The sequence below is a fragment of the Hyla sarda genome, unplaced genomic scaffold (genome assembly GCF_029499605.1).
Source record: "Hyla sarda isolate aHylSar1 unplaced genomic scaffold, aHylSar1.hap1 scaffold_346, whole genome shotgun sequence".
NCBI classification, from domain to species: Eukaryota; Metazoa; Chordata; class Amphibia; order Anura; family Hylidae; genus Hyla; species Hyla sarda.
Genome location: NW_026610219.1, coordinates 247,284 through 270,328, shown reverse-complemented (window position 1 = coordinate 270,328; position 23,045 = coordinate 247,284). Strand labels below are relative to the sequence as shown.

Below are 23,045 nucleotides of genomic sequence, written 5' to 3'. Positions count from 1 at the left end.
TGATGGGGTATGCATTAGACGAAAAAAAAGAAGAAAAAGAAGAATAATACGCCCAGAAAAAAGGCGAAAAGGAGAAAAACGTAAAAAAACGTGAAAAAAAAGTAAGAGGAAGAGAAGGGAAAAAAAGGTGGAAATGGGTTTAAAAGTGATTTCGGCGGAGAAATATATATATATATATATATATATATATATATATATATATATATACGCGCACACACACACATATATATAAACGTATTCTCCGTTGAGATATTGCAGCCGCTGCTGTGTCCAGGCCCAGGAGCCTTAGCACTGTGCTGTGATGTCACTCAAAACCACTGACATCACTAGGTGTAAACAACATCTCTCCTTTGCTGTGTATGTGACTATGGAGCTGTTTGGTGATGTCGTCTATTATGGCCTTCATAGAAGCAACAGGAGATTGTTGCATCCATCTAGAACCCTCAGAACTACAGTGCTATGATGTCACTCACTTCCACAGGCCTTGCAGAGTGTAAACAACAACAACCCAGCTTTGTTGTGTATGTAACCATAGGGATTTGTGATGTCACCTAGAACCTTCACAGCAGCGACAGCTTTATGAGGAGCATCAGCACTGCTCTGCCTGAGCAGAACCATCACCGCCATAGGTTGTCAAATAACCCGGATTTAACCCACACAGGTAAGTCCAATGGGGTGCAGGCATGTCCTCTATGCTTACAGCTTCCCGTGGGTGTTGGTTTGATACCGTTTGGGGACAGCCAAGGAGGCATCTGCAGGCAACAAAGGTAGGTGTGTGCTTGTGTGTGTGTTTCCTATGCAGATCCTAAGCCCAGTGTCACATGCAAGTAGGAGGAGTAAGAAGGGTTCCTGGCAAATCCGGGTTATGGATTGCATTTAAAAAGGCCCCGTGGGAGTGCAATGGGCCCCTGTCTTGCTGCTTAGCAATAATGGTATGGGTTTAGGTTCTGCTGTGTGTACTGGTGGTTGACTGCCCCCCAGCCCAGAGTGTGCATGGAAAATTGTCTGGCAGCCTCCCTGACAGCAAGCAGTGATAGTGCCCATGAAGGGGACCTTGTTGGGCCCGCCCCTTTCACGGTTATCGCTTCTCGGCCTTTTGGCTAAGATCAAGTGTAGTATCTGTTCTTATCAGTTTAATATCTGATACGTCCCCTATCTGGGGACCATATATTAAATGGATTTTTGAGAACGGGGGCCGATTTCGAAGCTTGCTTCCGTCGCCCTATGCATTGACCCGATATGGCAGTATCTTCGGGTACAGTGCACCACCCCCTTACAGGGTTAAAAAGAAAGATTCCTACTTTCATTGCTACCTGCTTGCTGGCTAGCCAGCTAGCCAGCCCTGTGGGCCTTGCTGCTGCTGCTGCAGCCAAAAAACAAAAGGTGGTGCTGCTGCTGCTTCTGCTTCTGCTTGTGTCTGGCCGCTGTTGGAGCGTCCAGGCACAGGACTTCTGCTGCTGCTGACTAAATGGCCTCCTTAATTGGATCATTTGAGTAGCCAGCACACCTGTGCAGGTAGGGCATGACATGATAGGCAGCTGCCTTGATAGCGGGTGGGTGCTGAATGTTCCTAATTGACAAAATAAGATTAATGCTTATGAAGAAATATAAAATCTCATCCCTTCCCCAATATCGCGCCACACCCCTACCCCTTAATTCCCTGGTTGAACTTGATGGACATATGTCTTTTTTCGACCGTACTAACTATGTAACTATGTAACATAACATGGGGGGGGTCTCCTGGCTGTTCACACAGGTGTGTCATTGCTGTACATTGACCATGCATTGCTTCTGTGGTATTGCAAAGGCAAAGACAAATGCTTCCAGCCATCCATTGCACTAATGGATTGGTCATCAGCTGGCTGTCTATGTCCCGCATCAATATAGACCAAAGTACAGAGGGTTAGGCTATGCTATTGTGCACCTACCTGATGCATCAGAAGGTGCGAGGCCCTTGCTAAATTCTGTGCACAGACTTTGAGATCTATACTTTAGACTGTATCTAAACCTGCTCCAACATGGACTGACATTCTGGCCTACTTTCAGCCGATGCGACTTGTCTGTCGCTGAACAGTCGCTTTTTATGTATTCAGCACCTATGTATAATGTTGTAAAAATGCTCTAGAAGCTAAAGTCGCAGAAATGTCACACATATTTGGCCTGCAACTTTCTGTGCGACAAATTCAGACAGGAAAAATCTGTATAAATCCTTAGAAAATTATCCCCCAGTGTCTCCATCTGCTGGCGGTATTGAATAAGCATTGCTGCACTGATGGGGTATGCATTAGACGAAAAAAAAGAAGAAAAAGAAGAATAATACGCCCAGAAAAGAGGCGAAAAGGAGAAAAACGTAAAAAAACGTGAAAAAAAAGTAAGAGGAAGAGAAGGGAAAAAAAGGTGGAAATGGGTTTAAAAGTGATTTCGGCGGAGAAATATATATATATATATATATATATATATATATATATATATATATACGCGCACACACACACATATATATAAACGTATTCTCCGTTGAGATATTGCAGCCGCTGCTGTGTCCAGGCCCAGGAGCCTTAGCACTGTGCTGTGATGTCACTCAATACCACTGACATCACTAGGTGTAAACAACATCTCTCCTTTGCTGTGTATGTGACTATGGAGCTGTTTGGTGATGTCGTCTATTATGGCCTTCATAGAAGCAACAGGAGATTGTTGCATCCATCTAGAACCCTCAGAACTACAGTGCTATGATGTCACTCACTTCCACAGGCCTTGCAGAGTGTAAACAACAACAACCCAGCTTTGTTGTGTATGTAACCATAGGGATTTGTGATGTCACCTAGAACCTTCACAGCAGCGACAGCTTTATGAGGAGCATCAGCACTGCTCTGCCTGAGCAGAACCATCACCGCCATAGGTTGTCAAATAACCCGGATTTAACCCACACAGGTAAGTCCAATGGGGTGCAGGCATGTCCTCTATGCTTACAGCTTCCCGTGGGTGTTGGTTTGATACCGTTTGGGGACAGCCAAGGAGGCATCTGCAGGCAACAAAGGTAGGTGTGTGCTTGTGTGTGTGTTTCCTATGCAGATCCTAAGCCCAGTGTCACATGCAAGTAGGAGGAGTAAGAAGGGTTCCTGGCAAATCCGGGTTATGGATTGCATTTAAAAAGGCCCCGTGGGAGTGCAATGGGCCCCTGTCTTGCTGCTTAGCAATAATGGTATGGGTTTAGGTTCTGCTGTGTGTACTGGTGGTTGACTGCCCCCCAGCCCAGAGTGTGCATGGAAAATTGTCTGGCAGCCTCCCTGACAGCAAGCAGTGATAGTGCCCATGAAGGGGACCTTGTTGGGCCCGCCCCTTTCACGGTTATCGCTTCTCGGCCTTTTGGCTAAGATCAAGTGTAGTATCTGTTCTTATCAGTTTAATATCTGATACGTCCCCTATCTGGGGACCATATATTAAATGGATTTTTGAGAACGGGGGCCGATTTCGAAGCTTGCTTCCGTCGCCCTATGCATTGACCCGATATGGCAGTATCTTCGGGTACAGTGCACCACCCCCTTACAGGGTTAAAAAGAAAGATTCCTACTTTCATTGCTACCTGCTTGCTGGCTAGCCAGCTAGCCAGCCCTGTGGGCCTTGCTGCTGCTGCTGCAGCCAAAAAACAAAAGGTGGTGCTGCTGCTGCTTCTGCTGCTTCTGCTTCTGCTTGTGTCTGGCCGCTGTTGGAGCGTCCAGGCACAGGACTTCTGCTGCTGCTGACTAAATGGCCTCCTTAATTGGATCATTTGAGTAGCCAGCACACCTGTGCAGGTAGGGCATGACATGATAGGCAGCTGCCTTGATAGCGGGTGGGTGCTGAATGTTCCTAATTGACAAAATAAGATTAATGCTTATGAAGAAATATAAAATCTCATCCCTTCCCCAATATCGCGCCACACCCCTACCCCTTAATTCCCTGGTTGAACTTGATGGACATATGTCTTTTTTCGACCGTACTAACTATGTAACTATGTAACATAACATGGGGGGGGTCTCCTGGCTGTTCACACAGGTGTGTCATTGCTGTACATTGACCATGCATTGCTTCTGTGGTATTGCAAAGGCAAAGACAAATGCTTCCAGCCATCCATTGCACTAATGGATTGGTCATCAGCTGGCTGTCTATGTCCCGCATCAATATAGACCAAAGTACAGAGGGTTAGGCTATGCTATTGTGCACCTACCTGATGCATCAGAAGGTGCGAGGCCCTTGCTAAATTCTGTGCACAGACTTTGAGATCTATACTTTAGACTGTATCTAAACCTGCTCCAACATGGACTGACATTCTGGCCTACTTTCAGCCGATGCGACTTGTCTGTCGCTGAACAGTCGCTTTTTATGTATTCAGCACCTATGTATAATGTTGTAAAAATGCTCTAGAAGCTAAAGTCGCAGAAATGTCACACATATTTGGCCTGCAACTTTCTGTGCGACAAATTCAGACAGGAAAAATCAGTATAAATCCTTAGAAAATTATCCCCCAGTGTCTCCATCTGCTGGCGGTATTGAATAAGCATTGCTGCACTGATGGGGTATGCATTAGACGAAAAAAAAGAAGAAAAAGAAGAATAATACGCCCAGAAAAGAGGCGAAAAGGAGAAAAACGTAAAAAAACGTGAAAAAAAAGTAAGAGGAAGAGAAGGGAAAAAAAGGTGGAAATGGGTTTAAAAGTGATTTCGGCGGAGAAATATATATATATATATATATATATATATATATATATATATATACGCGCACACACACACATATATATAAACGTATTCTCCGTTGAGATATTGCAGCCGCTGCTGTGTCCAGGCCCAGGAGCCTTAGCACTGTGCTGTGATGTCACTCAATACCACTGACATCACTAGGTGTAAACAACATCTCTCCTTTGCTGTGTATGTGACTATGGAGCTGTTTGGTGATGTCGTCTATTATGGCCTTCATAGAAGCAACAGGAGATTGTTGCATCCATCTAGAACCCTCAGAACTACAGTGCTATGATGTCACTCACTTCCACAGGCCTTGCAGAGTGTAAACAACAACAACCCAGCTTTGTTGTGTATGTAACCATAGGGATTTGTGATGTCACCTAGAACCTTCACAGCAGCGACAGCTTTATGAGGAGCATCAGCACTGCTCTGCCTGAGCAGAACCATCACCGCCATAGGTTGTCAAATAACCCGGATTTAACCCACACAGGTAAGTCCAATGGGGTGCAGGCATGTCCTCTATGCTTACAGCTTCCCGTGGGTGTTGGTTTGATACCGTTTGGGGACAGCCAAGGAGGCATCTGCAGGCAACAAAGGTAGGTGTGTGCTTGTGTGTGTGTTTCCTATGCAGATCCTAAGCCCAGTGTCACATGCAAGTAGGAGGAGTAAGAAGGGTTCCTGGCAAATCCGGGTTATGGATTGCATTTAAAAAGGCCCCGTGGGAGTGCAATGGGCCCCTGTCTTGCTGCTTAGCAATAATGGTATGGGTTTAGGTTCTGCTGTGTGTACTGGTGGTTGACTGCCCCCCAGCCCAGAGTGTGCATGGAAAATTGTCTGGCAGCCTCCCTGACAGCAAGCAGTGATAGTGCCCATGAAGGGGACCTTGTTGGGCCCGCCCCTTTCACGGTTATCGCTTCTCGGCCTTTTGGCTAAGATCAAGTGTAGTATCTGTTCTTATCAGTTTAATATCTGATACGTCCCCTATCTGGGGACCATATATTAAATGGATTTTTGAGAACGGGGGCCGATTTCGAAGCTTGCTTCCGTCGCCCTATGCATTGACCCGATATGGCAGTATCTTCGGGTACAGTGCACCACCCCCTTACAGGGTTAAAAAGAAAGATTCCTACTTTCATTGCTACCTGCTTGCTGGCTAGCCAGCTAGCCAGCCCTGTGGGCCTTGCTGCTGCAGCCAAAAAACAAAAGGTGGTGCTGCTGCTGCTTCTGCTGCTTCTGCTTCTGCTTGTGTCTGGCCGCTGTTGGAGCGTCCAGGCACAGGACTTCTGCTGCTGCTGACTAAATGGCCTCCTTAATTGGATCATTTGAGTAGCCAGCACACCTGTGCAGGTAGGGCATGACATGATAGGCAGCTGCCTTGATAGCGGGTGGGTGCTGAATGTTCCTAATTGACAAAATAAGATTAATGCTTATGAAGAAATATAAAATCTCATCCCTTCCCCAATATCGCGCCACACCCCTACCCCTTAATTCCCTGGTTGAACTTGATGGACATATGTCTTTTTTCGACCGTACTAACTATGTAACTATGTAACATAACATGGGGGGGGGTCTCCTGGCTGTTCACACAGGTGTGTCATTGCTGTACATTGACCATGCATTGCTTCTGTGGTATTGCAAAGGCAAAGACAAATGCTTCCAGCCATCCATTGCACTAATGGATTGGTCATCAGCTGGCTGTCTATGTCCCGCATCAATATAGACCAAAGTACAGAGGGTTAGGCTATGCTATTGTGCACCTACCTGATGCATCAGAAGGTGCGAGGCCCTTGCTAAATTCTGTGCACAGACTTTGAGATCTATACTTTAGACTGTATCTAAACCTGCTCCAACATGGACTGACATTCTGGCCTACTTTCAGCCGATGCGACTTGTCTGTCGCTGAACAGTCGCTTTTTATGTATTCAGCACCTATGTATAATGTTGTAAAAATGCTCTAGAAGCTAAAGTCGCAGAAATGTCACACATATTTGGCCTGCAACTTTCTGTGCGACAAATTCAGACAGGAAAAATCAGTATAAATCCTTAGAAAATTATCCCCCAGTGTCTCCATCTGCTGGCGGTATTGAATAAGCATTGCTGCACTGATGGGGTATGCATTAGACGAAAAAAAAGAAGAAAAAGAAGAATAATACGCCCAGAAAAGAGGCGAAAAGGAGAAAAACGTAAAAAAACGTGAAAAAAAAGTAAGAGGAAGAGAAGGGAAAAAAAGGTGGAAATGGGTTTAAAAGTGATTTCGGCGGAGAAATATATATATATATATATATATATATATATATATATATATATACGCGCACACACACACATATATATAAACGTATTCTCCGTTGAGATATTGCAGCCGCTGCTGTGTCCAGGCCCAGGAGCCTTAGCACTGTGCTGTGATGTCACTCAATACCACTGACATCACTAGGTGTAAACAACATCTCTCCTTTGCTGTGTATGTGACTATGGAGCTGTTTGGTGATGTCGTCTATTATGGCCTTCATAGAAGCAACAGGAGATTGTTGCATCCATCTAGAACCCTCAGAACTACAGTGCTATGATGTCACTCACTTCCACAGGCCTTGCAGAGTGTAAACAACAACAACCCAGCTTTGTTGTGTATGTAACCATAGGGATTTGTGATGTCACCTAGAACCTTCACAGCAGCGACAGCTTTATGAGGAGCATCAGCACTGCTCTGCCTGAGCAGAACCATCACCGCCATAGGTTGTCAAATAACCCGGATTTAACCCACACAGGTAAGTCCAATGGGGTGCAGGCATGTCCTCTATGCTTACAGCTTCCCGTGGGTGTTGGTTTGATACCGTTTGGGGACAGCCAAGGAGGCATCTGCAGGCAACAAAGGTAGGTGTGTGCTTGTGTGTGTGTTTCCTATGCAGATCCTAAGCCCAGTGTCACATGCAAGTAGGAGGAGTAAGAAGGGTTCCTGGCAAATCCGGGTTATGGATTGCATTTAAAAAGGCCCCGTGGGAGTGCAATGGGCCCCTGTCTTGCTGCTTAGCAATAATGGTATGGGTTTAGGTTCTGCTGTGTGTACTGGTGGTTGACTGCCCCCCAGCCCAGAGTGTGCATGGAAAATTGTCTGGCAGCCTCCCTGACAGCAAGCAGTGATAGTGCCCATGAAGGGGACCTTGTTGGGCCCGCCCCTTTCACGGTTATCGCTTCTCGGCCTTTTGGCTAAGATCAAGTGTAGTATCTGTTCTTATCAGTTTAATATCTGATACGTCCCCTATCTGGGGACCATATATTAAATGGATTTTTGAGAACGGGGGCCGATTTCGAAGCTTGCTTCCGTCGCCCTATGCATTGACCCGATATGGCAGTATCTTCGGGTACAGTGCACCACCCCCTTACAGGGTTAAAAAGAAAGATTCCTACTTTCATTGCTACCTGCTTGCTGGCTAGCCAGCTAGCCAGCCCTGTGGGCCTTGCTGCTGCAGCCAAAAAACAAAAGGTGGTGCTGCTGCTGCTTCTGCTGCTTCTGCTTCTGCTTGTGTCTGGCCGCTGTTGGAGCGTCCAGGCACAGGACTTCTGCTGCTGCTGACTAAATGGCCTCCTTAATTGGATCATTTGAGTAGCCAGCACACCTGTGCAGGTAGGGCATGACATGATAGGCAGCTGCCTTGATAGCGGGTGGGTGCTGAATGTTCCTAATTGACAAAATAAGATTAATGCTTATGAAGAAATATAAAATCTCATCCCTTCCCCAATATCGCGCCACACCCCTACCCCTTAATTCCCTGGTTGAACTTGATGGACATATGTCTTTTTTCGACCGTACTAACTATGTAACTATGTAACATAACATGGGGGGGGTCTCCTGGCTGTTCACACAGGTGTGTCATTGCTGTACATTGACCATGCATTGCTTCTGTGGTATTGCAAAGGCAAAGACAAATGCTTCCAGCCATCCATTGCACTAATGGATTGGTCATCAGCTGGCTGTCTATGTCCCGCATCAATATAGACCAAAGTACAGAGGGTTAGGCTATGCTATTGTGCACCTACCTGATGCATCAGAAGGTGCGAGGCCCTTGCTAAATTCTGTGCACAGACTTTGAGATCTATACTTTAGACTGTATCTAAACCTGCTCCAACATGGACTGACATTCTGGCCTACTTTCAGCCGATGCGACTTGTCTGTCGCTGAACAGTCGCTTTTTATGTATTCAGCACCTATGTATAATGTTGTAAAAATGCTCTAGAAGCTAAAGTCGCAGAAATGTCACACATATTTGGCCTGCAACTTTCTGTGCGACAAATTCAGACAGGAAAAATCAGTATAAATCCTTAGAAAATTATCCCCCAGTGTCTCCATCTGCTGGCGGTATTGAATAAGCATTGCTGCACTGATGGGGTATGCATTAGACGAAAAAAAAGAAGAAAAAGAAGAATAATACGCCCAGAAAAGAGGCGAAAAGGAGAAAAACGTAAAAAAACGTGAAAAAAAAGTAAGAGGAAGAGAAGGGAAAAAAAGGTGGAAATGGGTTTAAAAGTGATTTCGGCGGAGAAATATATATATATATATATATATATATATATATATATATATATATACGCGCACACACACACATATATATAAACGTATTCTCCGTTGAGATATTGCAGCCGCTGCTGTGTCCAGGCCCAGGAGCCTTAGCACTGTGCTGTGATGTCACTCAATACCACTGACATCACTAGGTGTAAACAACATCTCTCCTTTGCTGTGTATGTGACTATGGAGCTGTTTGGTGATGTCGTCTATTATGGCCTTCATAGAAGCAACAGGAGATTGTTGCATCCATCTAGAACCCTCAGAACTACAGTGCTATGATGTCACTCACTTCCACAGGCCTTGCAGAGTGTAAACAACAACAACCCAGCTTTGTTGTGTATGTAACCATAGGGATTTGTGATGTCACCTAGAACCTTCACAGCAGCGACAGCTTTATGAGGAGCATCAGCACTGCTCTGCCTGAGCAGAACCATCACCGCCATAGGTTGTCAAATAACCCGGATTTAACCCACACAGGTAAGTCCAATGGGGTGCAGGCATGTCCTCTATGCTTACAGCTTCCCGTGGGTGTTGGTTTGATACCGTTTGGGGACAGCCAAGGAGGCATCTGCAGGCAACAAAGGTAGGTGTGTGCTTGTGTGTGTGTTTCCTATGCAGATCCTAAGCCCAGTGTCACATGCAAGTAGGAGGAGTAAGAAGGGTTCCTGGCAAATCCGGGTTATGGATTGCATTTAAAAAGGCCCCGTGGGAGTGCAATGGGCCCCTGTCTTGCTGCTTAGCAATAATGGTATGGGTTTAGGTTCTGCTGTGTGTACTGGTGGTTGACTGCCCCCCAGCCCAGAGTGTGCATGGAAAATTGTCTGGCAGCCTCCCTGACAGCAAGCAGTGATAGTGCCCATGAAGGGGACCTTGTTGGGCCCGCCCCTTTCACGGTTATCGCTTCTCGGCCTTTTGGCTAAGATCAAGTGTAGTATCTGTTCTTATCAGTTTAATATCTGATACGTCCCCTATCTGGGGACCATATATTAAATGGATTTTTGAGAACGGGGGCCGATTTCGAAGCTTGCTTCCGTCGCCCTATGCATTGACCCGATATGGCAGTATCTTCGGGTACAGTGCACCACCCCCTTACAGGGTTAAAAAGAAAGATTCCTACTTTCATTGCTACCTGCTTGCTGGCTAGCCAGCTAGCCAGCCCTGTGGGCCTTGCTGCTGCTGCTGCAGCCAAAAAACAAAAGGTGGTGCTGCTGCTGCTTCTGCTGCTTCTGCTTCTGCTTGTGTCTGGCCGCTGTTGGAGCGTCCAGGCACAGGACTTCTGCTGCTGCTGACTAAATGGCCTCCTTAATTGGATCATTTGAGTAGCCAGCACACCTGTGCAGGTAGGGCATGACATGATAGGCAGCTGCCTTGATAGCGGGTGGGTGCTGAATGTTCCTAATTGACAAAATAAGATTAATGCTTATGAAGAAATATAAAATCTCATCCCTTCCCCAATATCGCGCCACACCCCTACCCCTTAATTCCCTGGTTGAACTTGATGGACATATGTCTTTTTTCGACCGTACTAACTATGTAACTATGTAACATAACATGGGGGGGGTCTCCTGGCTGTTCACACAGGTGTGTCATTGCTGTACATTGACCATGCATTGCTTCTGTGGTATTGCAAAGGCAAAGACAAATGCTTCCAGCCATCCATTGCACTAATGGATTGGTCATCAGCTGGCTGTCTATGTCCCGCATCAATATAGACCAAAGTACAGAGGGTTAGGCTATGCTATTGTGCACCTACCTGATGCATCAGAAGGTGCGAGGCCCTTGCTAAATTCTGTGCACAGACTTTGAGATCTATACTTTAGACTGTATCTAAACCTGCTCCAACATGGACTGACATTCTGGCCTACTTTCAGCCGATGCGACTTGTCTGTCGCTGAACAGTCGCTTTTTATGTATTCAGCACCTATGTATAATGTTGTAAAAATGCTCTAGAAGCTAAAGTCGCAGAAATGTCACACATATTTGGCCTGCAACTTTCTGTGCGACAAATTCAGACAGGAAAAATCAGTATAAATCCTTAGAAAATTATCCCCCAGTGTCTCCATCTGCTGGCGGTATTGAATAAGCATTGCTGCACTGATGGGGTATGCATTAGACGAAAAAAAAGAAGAAAAAGAAGAATAATACGCCCAGAAAAGAGGCGAAAAGGAGAAAAACGTAAAAAAACTTGAAAAAAAAGTAAGAGGAAGAGAAGGGAAAAAAAGGTGGAAATGGGTTTAAAAGTGATTTCGGCGGAGAAATATATATATATATATATATATATATATATATATATATATATATATATATACGCGCACACACACACATATATATAAACGTATTCTCCGTTGAGATATTGCAGCCGCTGCTGTGTCCAGGCCCAGGAGCCTTAGCACTGTGCTGTGATGTCACTCAATACCACTGACATCACTAGGTGTAAACAACATCTCTCCTTTGCTGTGTATGTGACTATGGAGCTGTTTGGTGATGTCGTCTATTATGGCCTTCATAGAAGCAACAGGAGATTGTTGCATCCATCTAGAACCCTCAGAACTACAGTGCTATGATGTCACTCACTTCCACAGGCCTTGCAGAGTGTAAACAACAACAACCCAGCTTTGTTGTGTATGTAACCATAGGGATTTGTGATGTCACCTAGAACCTTCACAGCAGCGACAGCTTTATGAGGAGCATCAGCACTGCTCTGCCTGAGCAGAACCATCACCGCCATAGGTTGTCAAATAACCCGGATTTAACCCACACAGGTAAGTCCAATGGGGTGCAGGCATGTCCTCTATGCTTACAGCTTCCCGTGGGTGTTGGTTTGATACCGTTTGGGGACAGCCAAGGAGGCATCTGCAGGCAACAAAGGTAGGTGTGTGCTTGTGTGTGTGTTTCCTATGCAGATCCTAAGCCCAGTGTCACATGCAAGTAGGAGGAGTAAGAAGGGTTCCTGGCAAATCCGGGTTATGGATTGCATTTAAAAAGGCCCCGTGGGAGTGCAATGGGCCCCTGTCTTGCTGCTTAGCAATAATGGTATGGGTTTAGGTTCTGCTGTGTGTACTGGTGGTTGACTGCCCCCCAGCCCAGAGTGTGCATGGAAAATTGTCTGGCAGCCTCCCTGACAGCAAGCAGTGATAGTGCCCATGAAGGGGACCTTGTTGGGCCCGCCCCTTTCACGGTTATCGCTTCTCGGCCTTTTGGCTAAGATCAAGTGTAGTATCTGCATTTGGTCTGGTCGGAAGGTGTCTGTGGTACCCCGCTTCTCGGCCTTGGGGGATTGTCTCTCCTTACGGAGGGACTTCACCCCCTTGCTGCTATTGGGGAGCGGGCTTAGTCCACAGACAACGGGTTGCGATCCCCCTGTCTCTGGGACCTTGTGTCTCAGAAGGCATTTTCGGTACGTTGAGCGTTACCTGTAGCTTCGGAAGCACCTAGGGTACCCCCGACCTCTGCCTTGGGTAAGGGTTCCGCTTTTATAGCGGGATTCCGAGCCCCTGCTGCTATTGGGGAAGGGGCTTAGTCCCTGGGTGTGGAAGATGCCGTTCTCCTGGGCTTTCCCCTCTGGGGAAATGTCGATGCAAAATACCATCCGCATAGAGGTGTCGGAGAGCCATCGTCAGTTGAAGAACCTCCGCTTCATTGCGGAGGTGATTCTTCTTGACTACTTCCGCCTCAATAGGGAGGACATCCTGTGTCTAAATGACCAGGAAAGCCGTGGCCTGTATACCGTCACCTTCACGGCCACGGCGTGTTGCGATAACATCTATGCAACCTTGTCTGGTGCGGACCAGAGGGACGATCGACTCGACGGTCTTTCGTTCCAGTTCCTCTATGGTGAGGAACATATACCGTTGGTGGTGGCTATGCACAGCCCTCATGTGACCACGGAGGATATAGCCACTTTTCTTCGGCGATACTGCGAAGAGGTGCGATTCGCAAACAAAATATTGAACTCCGTGCGGTTCTGGAACGGCAAGAGGAAGTTCTGGGTCAAGCTCCGTAAGGATCCCGGTGGTATTGGGGGTCTTTGCCATCCGCCCCCAAATTTTGCCATCGGGAGAGTTCGGGGCTTCCTGTTCTATCCTCAAATGCCTATGTATTGCCGAAATTGCTTGAGGTTTGGCCACACCCAGGAGACCTGCGGCGCGGAGCGTGTGATTCGCTGCAATAGGTGTGGCCAAGAAGGTCACATAGCCTCAAGATGTAGCCATACGATAAGGTGCAACCTCTGCGGAGAGGAAAATCACGATTTTAATTCCTGTCCCCATAAAGCAAAAACTACGATGGGTGGGTCAAGGCTGGGCCCACCCAAAGAGGGGACAGGACAAAAGACGTCCTTTTTTAAGATGCCCAAACCCCAGATGGCAGGGACTGATGGGTCCAGGCCCAAGACCTCTGGTGCTCCATCGGGGGGCCCACCGGTGGTAGTGCTAGGGGGAGGCCATGGGGATTCCACGAAGCCCGGGCGGGTGATCGAGTTTACTGCCCGGGAAATTGAAAGACGTCGATCGACTTCCTACCTGGCTCAAGAGCCCGCCGAAACTTCTGAAGGGGGCTCACCTGTGGCGGGTGGCAGCCGACGGGCCTCGGTGGGGGCGGAGGTGGACCCAAAATTGCAGCATAAGCCAGGTACTGGCTTGGCCCAGGGTCGCCCTGCTCCGGACGAAGAGGCCCCGGTGAAAGCCCGCCGGAAGGGGAGCCAGGTGGCCAGGTCTGAGCCCGGTCCTGTTACTCCGCCTATACAGGACAGGGCCAAGAAGACAAGTGGCGCCAAACCAGGGTTTGCTGCCCCGCCAGCAGTGGACCCGGTGGGTAAAACTGGCCATCGTCGATCGATGGGGAAGTTGGAGCAACAGTCCTCAGCAACGCTTGCTGGGGAACAAGCGATGAAAACTTCCCAAGGTAGCGGCAAAGGTTCCGGAAAAGAGGCCTCACAGGCCCCTGTGCAGCAGTTCCAGTCGTCAAAAGATGAAAGAAGACGCAGATCCATCAGCCGGGGGCCAGAGATTACATCGAGTGAGAGCAACACAGAGGATATGGACAGCAGTATGACATTTAAAAGACAAAGAGAAGAAGAAGAGGAAGACATTCAAAGGAAAGCGGCGTGCCGTAGTTCGGACGAGAGCGAGCTCAGGGTCGGGGCATCATCGATCTCAAGCTCCGACCCTCAGAACATTAAGGAGCTGATGACCCCGCAGGCGGGGGATGACGGTACGCAGCTTATTATTGACTTTGATTCTCCAAGCACGGACTCTCAATAAACTATGCCTATCCCTGTAAAAATTGCCTCACTCAATGTGAGGTCCTTAAAGAGCCCTGATCGCAGGGCTGCTTTATTTTCTTATCTAGAGACATGTGACTTTGACCTTTGCCTGCTACAAGAATGTGGAATCCCTAGTAAAATGGACTATAAAGACTTAAAAGAAGACTGGAAGCTGGGCCCATCCATATGGTCCGGTTCAAATGACTGTCGTTCTGTGGGTGTTGGGCTGCTCTGCCGAGGCCAGTCCTTTTCTATTCATACAGTAACTGAGATTGTGCCTGGCAGAGCTCTTTTAATTCATCTATATTTTAATGGACTTTTAATTCGTGTTTTAAATGTGTATGCCCCTCCTGATAAACAGGAGCGGGCAGAACTATTTGAAATTTTACCACTGTTTTGTGTTGGGTCTTCCCCCCTGCTGGTGGGAGGTGATTTTAACTGCATACGTGATGGGGAACACCGGCAGGGTGGGGATATTAATCGTAAAGACCGCACTTCTTACCTGCTTAAAAATTTTATTGATGATTTTAATTTGAAAGATTGCTGGAAGGATCTCTTGCCGGAGGACCCGGGCGCCACATGGTCCAATGGAAGAGTGAGCTCCAGAATCGATTTTATTTTTTCCTCTAGAGCTTTTAAACCCCTGAAATGCACGCTCGAGCAGAATATCTTCTCTGATCATAAGCTCCTCTTGGTGGGCCTGGAGCTAGAGGGGGAGCAAAAAGCAAAAAGGGGCCTCTGGAGATTAAACACCACACTCCTAGAGGACCCTGAGATAAAAGAGGAGTTTGTGCGGACCTACCAGTGCTGGCAATCACAAAGAAAACCCCACGAGCCTATGCTGCACTGGTGGGAGGGCACCAAATCTAAAATCAGATTTTTTTTTATCAAAGCAGGTAAGAAGAAGGCAAAAATGGAAAAACAGTGGTTTTATGTTCTTAACATGCGTTTAAATGTACTTTTTAAATTGAAAGAAGCTGGTATGGATGTAGAAAATGATATTTTAAACCTTAAAACTGAAATAAAACATGCCATAGAAAAGAAAGGGAAACAAATCATTTTTAACTCGCATGTGCAGCACCTGGAGGAGGGCGAGAAATGTTCCCGTTTCTTTTTTAAAAAAGTGATGAATAGGAGGGATATCATCCAAAACCTTGAGGGTGAATCCACTCCAAAAGGCATGTTAGATGCAGTTTTTAACTTCTACCAGCTTCTTTTTAATAAGAAAGATCTTAATCCATCCTTTTTAGAACATGTTCTTAATTCCCTTGATTTTAAGCTAGATGTTTTAGACCAGGAGGTTTTATCCCGTGATCTTAACTTAGATGAACTTTTATTTGTTTTTAAAAGTTTTTCTAGTGGGAAGGCCCCTGGGGAAGATGGTTTACCCATCGAATTTTATTTAGCTTTTTGGGATATTTTAAAGGATGATATGGTTTTATTGTATAAAGAAACTTTTATTGTTAATGAACTTCCCCCTTCCTGGAGGAGGGGGATTGTATCATTACTTTTTAAAAAGGGTGAAAAGGATATGCTAAAAAATTGGCGCCCCATCACACTTTTAAATGTCGATTATAAAGTTTTAGCCAAGTTATTAGCTGTCCGTTTTAAACCTTTTATTCATAAATTAATTCACCCAAATCAGGTTTGTGGGGTACCTGGAAGGTCTATAGCTGAATCCCTAAATATTTTAAGAGATGTTTTATGGTATTTTAAGGATAGAAATCAAACTGTAGCAATTTTATCCTTAGACTTTGAAAAAGCCTTTGATAGGGTCTCCCATGAATACCTGTTTTTAGTTCTTAAAAAGATGGCAGTGCCTGAAACGATTTTAAGCCGAATCATGCTTTTATACCGATCCTGTTTTAGTCAAGTCTCTGTTAATGGCTTTTTAACCAGCGGTGTTCCTCTTTTATCAGGTGTCAAACAGGGCTGCCCCCTGTCCCCACTCCTTTTTATTTGCGCAATCGAACCACTGATGGCCCTCCTCAGAAAAGACCGGGTAGTAAGAGGCGTACCGATACCTGGTGGAGGAGGGACCCATCTAAAGGTGTTGGGGTACATGGATGATGTCACCATACTGTGCCCGGACTCTCCATCCATGAGGGGGGCATTGAGGAACACCAGCTATTTCTGCGAGGTCTCTGGTTTTAAGCTAAACACAGATAAATGTGACTGTTTTTATATTGGCTCCTGGGATTCATCCATCACCCCAGGAGTCACAATGCAACAGGATCAAATTAAAGTTTTAGGTATTGTTTTTAACCAGGTCAATGATGGGAGCCCTAACTGGGATTCAGCTATAGCTAAGATGGAGAAGAAGATTTTAATGTGGAATCTTAGAAACCTTACCATGGAGGGGAAGATTTTAATAATAAAGATGGTTTTACTCCCTATTATGCTATACATTGCCATGGTATTTCCTCCATCTATTTTATACATTAAAAAAGTAACTAGAATTGTTTTTACTTTTTTATGGGGTTCAAAAATGGAGAAATTAAAGCGTGATTTTATGTACAAAAGTAAAGATAATGGCGGGAAAGATGTTCCTAACCTTTTTACTTTCTTTTACATAAAGTATTTCTGTTTCTGTTTTAAAATTATTAAATCCGATGGCATTTTTAGCTGCTTTTTAAGGTACGCTGCGGGCATGGTTTTTAAAAGATGGTTGCGCATCCCTCTGAACGCTCCGGTGCTTCTGTGTCCCCCAAAACATTATGTGATGTTGGAAAAGACAGTCAGGCTCCTAGGTCTCCAAGATTTGGAGCCTGACATACTGGGGGACCAGAGAAAGGTATCAAAGGTCCTCAGGCGGAGTGAGGTTACCCTGGCAGTGTCCAATTTCACACAGGCAAGATCCAAAAAGGTATGGCGGAACGTGTACGGGAAGTTTCTGGCGAATGTACACAGGGATCTTGCCTGGGCAATCGTCCACCAGTGTCTCCCTACTCGTGAGTTCCAGCACAGGCGAGGACTGGTGGCGAGAGCCAAGTGCCCGAGAGATGGCTGCGGAGTGGACGAAACGGTGCTGCACATATTTTGGAACTGCCCTTTTGCACGGGAGCTTTGGAGGAAGGTAGGCCCACTTTTGAAGTGGGCCTGCGGCCTAAAAGATTTTAATCACGAATGTGTCTTTTACGGTCTTTTTAACTGCCCCAATTTTAAACAGCAGATGATCTGCTGGATGATTATTAATTGTTTTAAAAATGCCATCTGGAAAGTTAGGAACATCTTACTTTTTAAACATGATTTTATTGATGTTAAAAACTGTATAAAGCTGGCCCTGAGTGAGATGTACATCTATTACCTAAGAGACAAGAAACAGTTGGGGGCCAGCGAGGCAGCATCCATGTGGTGTCTGCCTCTATGGAACGAAATAACAATATAATCAGTTTTTATGACATTTGTATAATGTTTTATCCTGCCATTTCTATTTTTTCTCCTTTTATTACTGGTTTTATTATTTGTATTTTAAAACTTTTGTGAACCTTTTATTATTTTGCATTTTAAATTCTGTATGGTTTCTTATTTATTCAATAAAATTTTGTTGAAACCTTATCTGTTCTTATCAGTTTAATATCTGATACGTCCCCTATCTGGGGACCATATATTAAATGGATTTTTGAGAACGGGGGCCGATTTCGAAGCTTGCTTCCGTCGCCCTATGCATTGACCCGATATGGCAGTATCTTCGGGTACAGTGCACCACCCCCTTACAGGGTTAAAAAGAAAGATTCCTACTTTCATTGCTACCTGCTTGCTGGCTAGCCAGCTAGCCAGCCCTGTGGGCCTTGCTGCTGCAGCCAAAAAACAAAAGGTGGTGCTGCTGCTGCTTCTGCTGCTTCTGCTTCTGCTTGTGTCTGGCCGCTGTTGGAGCGTCCAGGCACAGGACTTCTGCTGCTGCTGACTAAATGGCCTCCTTAATTGGATCATTTGAGTAGCCAGCACACCTGTGCAGGTAGGGCATGACATGATAGGCAGCTGCCTTGATAGCGGGTGGGTGCTGAATGTTCCTAATTGACAAAATAAGATTAATGCTTATGAAGAAATATAAAATCTCATCCCTTCCCCAATATCGCGCCACACCCCTACCCCTTAATTCCCTGGTTGAACTTGATGGACATATGTCTTTTTTCGACCGTACTAACTATGTAACTATGTAACATAACATGGGGGGGGGTCTCCTGGCTGTTCACACAGGTGTGTCATTGCTGTACATTGACCATGCATTGCTTCTGTGGTATTGCAAAGGCAAAGACAAATGCTTCCAGCCATCCATTGCACTAATGGATTGGTCATCAGCTGGCTGTCTATGTCCCGCATCAATATAGACCAAAGTACAGAGGGTTAGGCTATGCTATTGTGCACCTACCTGATGCATCAGAAGGTGCGAGGCCCTTGCTAAATTCTGTGCACAGACTTTGAGATCTATACTTTAGACTGTATCTAAACCTGCTCCAACATGGACTGACATTCTGGCCTACTTTCAGCCGATGCGACTTGTCTGTCGCTGAACAGTCGCTTTTTATGTATTCAGCACCTATGTATAATGTTGTAAAAATGCTCTAGAAGCTAAAGTCGCAGAAATGTCACACATATTTGGCCTGCAACTTTCTGTGCGACAAATTCAGACAGGAAAAATCAGTATAAATCCTTAGAAAATTATCCCCCAGTGTCTCCATCTGCTGGCGGTATTGAATAAGCATTGCTGCACTGATGGGGTATGCATTAGACGAAAAAAAAGAAGAAAAAGAAGAATAATACGCCCAGAAAAGAGGCGAAAAGGAGAAAAACGTAAAAAAACGTGAAAAAAAAGTAAGAGGAAGAGAAGGGAAAAAAAGGTGGAAATGGGTTTAAAAGTGATTTCGGCGGAGAAATATATATATATATATATATATATATATATATATATATACGCGCACACACACACATATATATAAACGTATTCTCCGTTGAGATATTGCAGCCGCTGCTGTGTCCAGGCCCAGGAGCCTTAGCACTGTGCTGTGATGTCACTCAATACCACTGACATCACTAGGTGTAAACAACATCTCTCCTTTGCTGTGTATGTGACTATGGAGCTGTTTGGTGATGTCGTCTATTATGGCCTTCATAGAAGCAACAGGAGATTGTTGCATCCATCTAGAACCCTCAGAACTACAGTGCTATGATGTCACTCACTTCCACAGGCCTTGCAGAGTGTAAACAACAACAACCCAGCTTTGTTGTGTATGTAACCATAGGGATTTGTGATGTCACCTAGAACCTTCACAGCAGCGACAGCTTTATGAGGAGCATCAGCACTGCTCTGCCTGAGCAGAACCATCACCGCCATAGGTTGTCAAATAACCCGGATTTAACCCACACAGGTAAGTCCAATGGGGTGCAGGCATGTCCTCTATGCTTACAGCTTCCCGTGGGTGTTGGTTTGATACCGTTTGGGGACAGCCAAGGAGGCATCTGCAGGCAACAAAGGTAGGTGTGTGCTTGTGTGTGTGTTTCCTATGCAGATCCTAAGCCCAGTGTCACATGCAAGTAGGAGGAGTAAGAAGGGTTCCTGGCAAATCCGGGTTATGGATTGCATTTAAAAAGGCCCCGTGGGAGTGCAATGGGCCCCTGTCTTGCTGCTTAGCAATAATGGTATGGGTTTAGGTTCTGCTGTGTGTACTGGTGGTTGACTGCCCCCCAGCCCAGAGTGTGCATGGAAAATTGTCTGGCAGCCTCCCTGACAGCAAGCAGTGATAGTGCCCATGAAGGGGACCTTGTTGGGCCCGCCCCTTTCACGGTTATCGCTTCTCGGCCTTTTGGCTAAGATCAAGTGTAGTATCTGTTCTTATCAGTTTAATATCTGATACGTCCCCTATCTGGGGACCATATATTAAATGGATTTTTGAGAACGGGGGCCGATTTCGAAGCTTGCTTCCGTCGCCCTATGCATTGACCCGATATGGCAGTATCTTCGGGTACAGTGCACCACCCCCTTACAGGGTTAAAAAGAAAGATTCCTACTTTCATTGCTACCTGCTTGCTGGCTAGCCAGCTAGCCAGCCCTGTGGGCCTTGCTGCTGCTGCTGCAGCCAAAAAACAAAAGGTGGTGCTGCTGCTGCTTCTGCTGCTTCTGCTTCTGCTTGTGTCTGGCCGCTGTTGGAGCGTCCAGGCACAGGACTTCTGCTGCTGCTGACTAAATGGCCTCCTTAATTGGATCATTTGAGTAGCCAGCACACCTGTGCAGGTAGGGCATGACATGATAGGCAGCTGCCTTGATAGCGGGTGGGTGCTGAATGTTCCTAATTGACAAAATAAGATTAATGCTTATGAAGAAATATAAAATCTCATCCCTTCCCCAATATCGCGCCACACCCCTACCCCTTAATTCCCTGGTTGAACTTGATGGACATATGTCTTTTTTCGACCGTACTAACTATGTAACTATGTAACATAACATGGGGGGGGTCTCCTGGCTGTTCACACAGGTGTGTCATTGCTGTACATTGACCATGCATTGCTTCTGTGGTATTGCAAAGGCAAAGACAAATGCTTCCAGCCATCCATTGCACTAATGGATTGGTCATCAGCTGGCTGTCTATGTCCCGCATCAATATAGACCAAAGTACAGAGGGTTAGGCTATGCTATTGTGCACCTACCTGATGCATCAGAAGGTGCGAGGCCCTTGCTAAATTCTGTGCACAGACTTTGAGATCTATACTTTAGACTGTATCTAAACCTGCTCCAACATGGACTGACATTCTGGCCTACTTTCAGCCGATGCGACTTGTCTGTCGCTGAACAGTCGCTTTTTATGTATTCAGCACCTATGTATAATGTTGTAAAAATGCTCTAGAAGCTAAAGTCGCAGAAATGTCACACATATTTGGCCTGCAACTTTCTGTGCGACAAATTCAGACAGGAAAAATCAGTATAAATCCTTAGAAAATTATCCCCCAGTGTCTCCATCTGCTGGCGGTATTGAATAAGCATTGCTGCACTGATGGGGTATGCATTAGACGAAAAAAAAGAAGAAAAAGAAGAATAATACGCCCAGAAAAGAGGCGAAAAGGAGAAAAACGTAAAAAAACTTGAAAAAAAAGTAAGAGGAAGAGAAGGGAAAAAAAGGTGGAAATGGGTTTAAAAGTGATTTCGGCGGAGAAATATATATATATATATATATATATATATATATATATATATATATACGCGCACACACACACATATATATAAACGTATTCTCCGTTGAGATATTGCAGCCGCTGCTGTGTCCAGGCCCAGGAGCCTTAGCACTGTGCTGTGATGTCACTCAATACCACTGACATCACTAGGTGTAAACAACATCTCTCCTTTGCTGTGTATGTGACTATGGAGCTGTTTGGTGATGTCGTCTATTATGGCCTTCATAGAAGCAACAGGAGATTGTTGCATCCATCTAGAACCCTCAGAACTACAGTGCTATGATGTCACTCACTTCCACAGGCCTTGCAGAGTGTAAACAACAACAACCCAGCTTTGTTGTGTATGTAACCATAGGGATTTGTGATGTCACCTAGAACCTTCACAGCAGCGACAGCTTTATGAGGAGCATCAGCACTGCTCTGCCTGAGCAGAACCATCACCGCCATAGGTTGTCAAATAACCCGGATTTAACCCACACAGGTAAGTCCAATGGGGTGCAGGCATGTCCTCTATGCTTACAGCTTCCCGTGGGTGTTGGTTTGATACCGTTTGGGGACAGCCAAGGAGGCATCTGCAGGCAACAAAGGTAGGTGTGTGCTTGTGTGTGTGTTTCCTATGCAGATCCTAAGCCCAGTGTCACATGCAAGTAGGAGGAGTAAGAAGGGTTCCTGGCAAATCCGGGTTATGGATTGCATTTAAAAAGGCCCCGTGGGAGTGCAATGGGCCCCTGTCTTGCTGCTTAGCAATAATGGTATGGGTTTAGGTTCTGCTGTGTGTACTGGTGGTTGACTGCCCCCCAGCCCAGAGTGTGCATGGAAAATTGTCTGGCAGCCTCCCTGACAGCAAGCAGTGATAGTGCCCATGAAGGGGACCTTGTTGGGCCCGCCCCTTTCACGGTTATCGCTTCTCGGCCTTTTGGCTAAGATCAAGTGTAGTATCTGTTCTTATCAGTTTAATATCTGATACGTCCCCTATCTGGGGACCATATATTAAATGGATTTTTGAGAACGGGGGCCGATTTCGAAGCTTGCTTCCGTCGCCCTATGCATTGACCCGATATGGCAGTATCTTCGGGTACAGTGCACCACCCCCTTACAGGGTTAAAAAGAAAGATTCCTACTTTCATTGCTACCTGCTTGCTGGCTAGCCAGCTAGCCAGCCCTGTGGGCCTTGCTGCTGCTGCTGCAGCCAAAAAACAAAAGGTGGTGCTGCTGCTGCTTCTGCTGCTTCTGCTTCTGCTTGTGTCTGGCCGCTGTTGGAGCGTCCAGGCACAGGACTTCTGCTGCTGCTGACTAAATGGCCTCCTTAATTGGATCATTTGAGTAGCCAGCACACCTG

At 45.9% G+C, this 23,045-nt stretch overlaps 8 non-coding genes and 1 pseudogene across 8 annotated transcripts; all 9 read left to right on the top strand.

Moving 5' to 3' along the window:
* The first annotated feature begins 1,080 nt into the window (after positions 1–1,080).
* LOC130331088 (U2 spliceosomal RNA) lies at positions 1,081–1,271 on the top strand. Its single transcript, XR_008874055.1, has one exon. It is a non-coding gene; the product is annotated as a U2 spliceosomal RNA (small nuclear RNA).
* A 2,079-nt stretch (positions 1,272–3,350) lies between these two features.
* Positions 3,351–3,541, top strand: LOC130331087 (U2 spliceosomal RNA). Its single transcript, XR_008874054.1, has one exon. It is a non-coding gene; the product is annotated as a U2 spliceosomal RNA (small nuclear RNA).
* Positions 3,542–5,627: 2,086 nt separating this feature from the next.
* Positions 5,628–5,818, top strand: LOC130331086 (U2 spliceosomal RNA). Its single transcript, XR_008874053.1, has one exon. It is a non-coding gene; the product is annotated as a U2 spliceosomal RNA (small nuclear RNA).
* Positions 5,819–7,899: 2,081 nt separating this feature from the next.
* LOC130331085 (U2 spliceosomal RNA) lies at positions 7,900–8,090 on the top strand. Its single transcript, XR_008874052.1, has one exon. It is a non-coding gene; the product is annotated as a U2 spliceosomal RNA (small nuclear RNA).
* A 2,082-nt stretch (positions 8,091–10,172) lies between these two features.
* On the top strand, positions 10,173–10,363 carry LOC130331083 (U2 spliceosomal RNA). The gene has a single exon (XR_008874051.1). It is a non-coding gene; the product is annotated as a U2 spliceosomal RNA (small nuclear RNA).
* Positions 10,364–12,457: 2,094 nt separating this feature from the next.
* LOC130331136 (U2 spliceosomal RNA) lies at positions 12,458–12,675 on the top strand (annotated as a pseudogene).
* A 5,389-nt stretch (positions 12,676–18,064) lies between these two features.
* LOC130331126 (U2 spliceosomal RNA) lies at positions 18,065–18,250 on the top strand. Its single transcript, XR_008874090.1, has one exon. It is a non-coding gene; the product is annotated as a U2 spliceosomal RNA (small nuclear RNA).
* A 2,077-nt stretch (positions 18,251–20,327) lies between these two features.
* On the top strand, positions 20,328–20,518 carry LOC130331082 (U2 spliceosomal RNA). Its single transcript, XR_008874050.1, has one exon. It is a non-coding gene; the product is annotated as a U2 spliceosomal RNA (small nuclear RNA).
* A 2,088-nt stretch (positions 20,519–22,606) lies between these two features.
* LOC130331081 (U2 spliceosomal RNA) lies at positions 22,607–22,797 on the top strand. The gene has a single exon (XR_008874049.1). It is a non-coding gene; the product is annotated as a U2 spliceosomal RNA (small nuclear RNA).
* Positions 22,798–23,045: the final 248 nt, after the last annotated feature.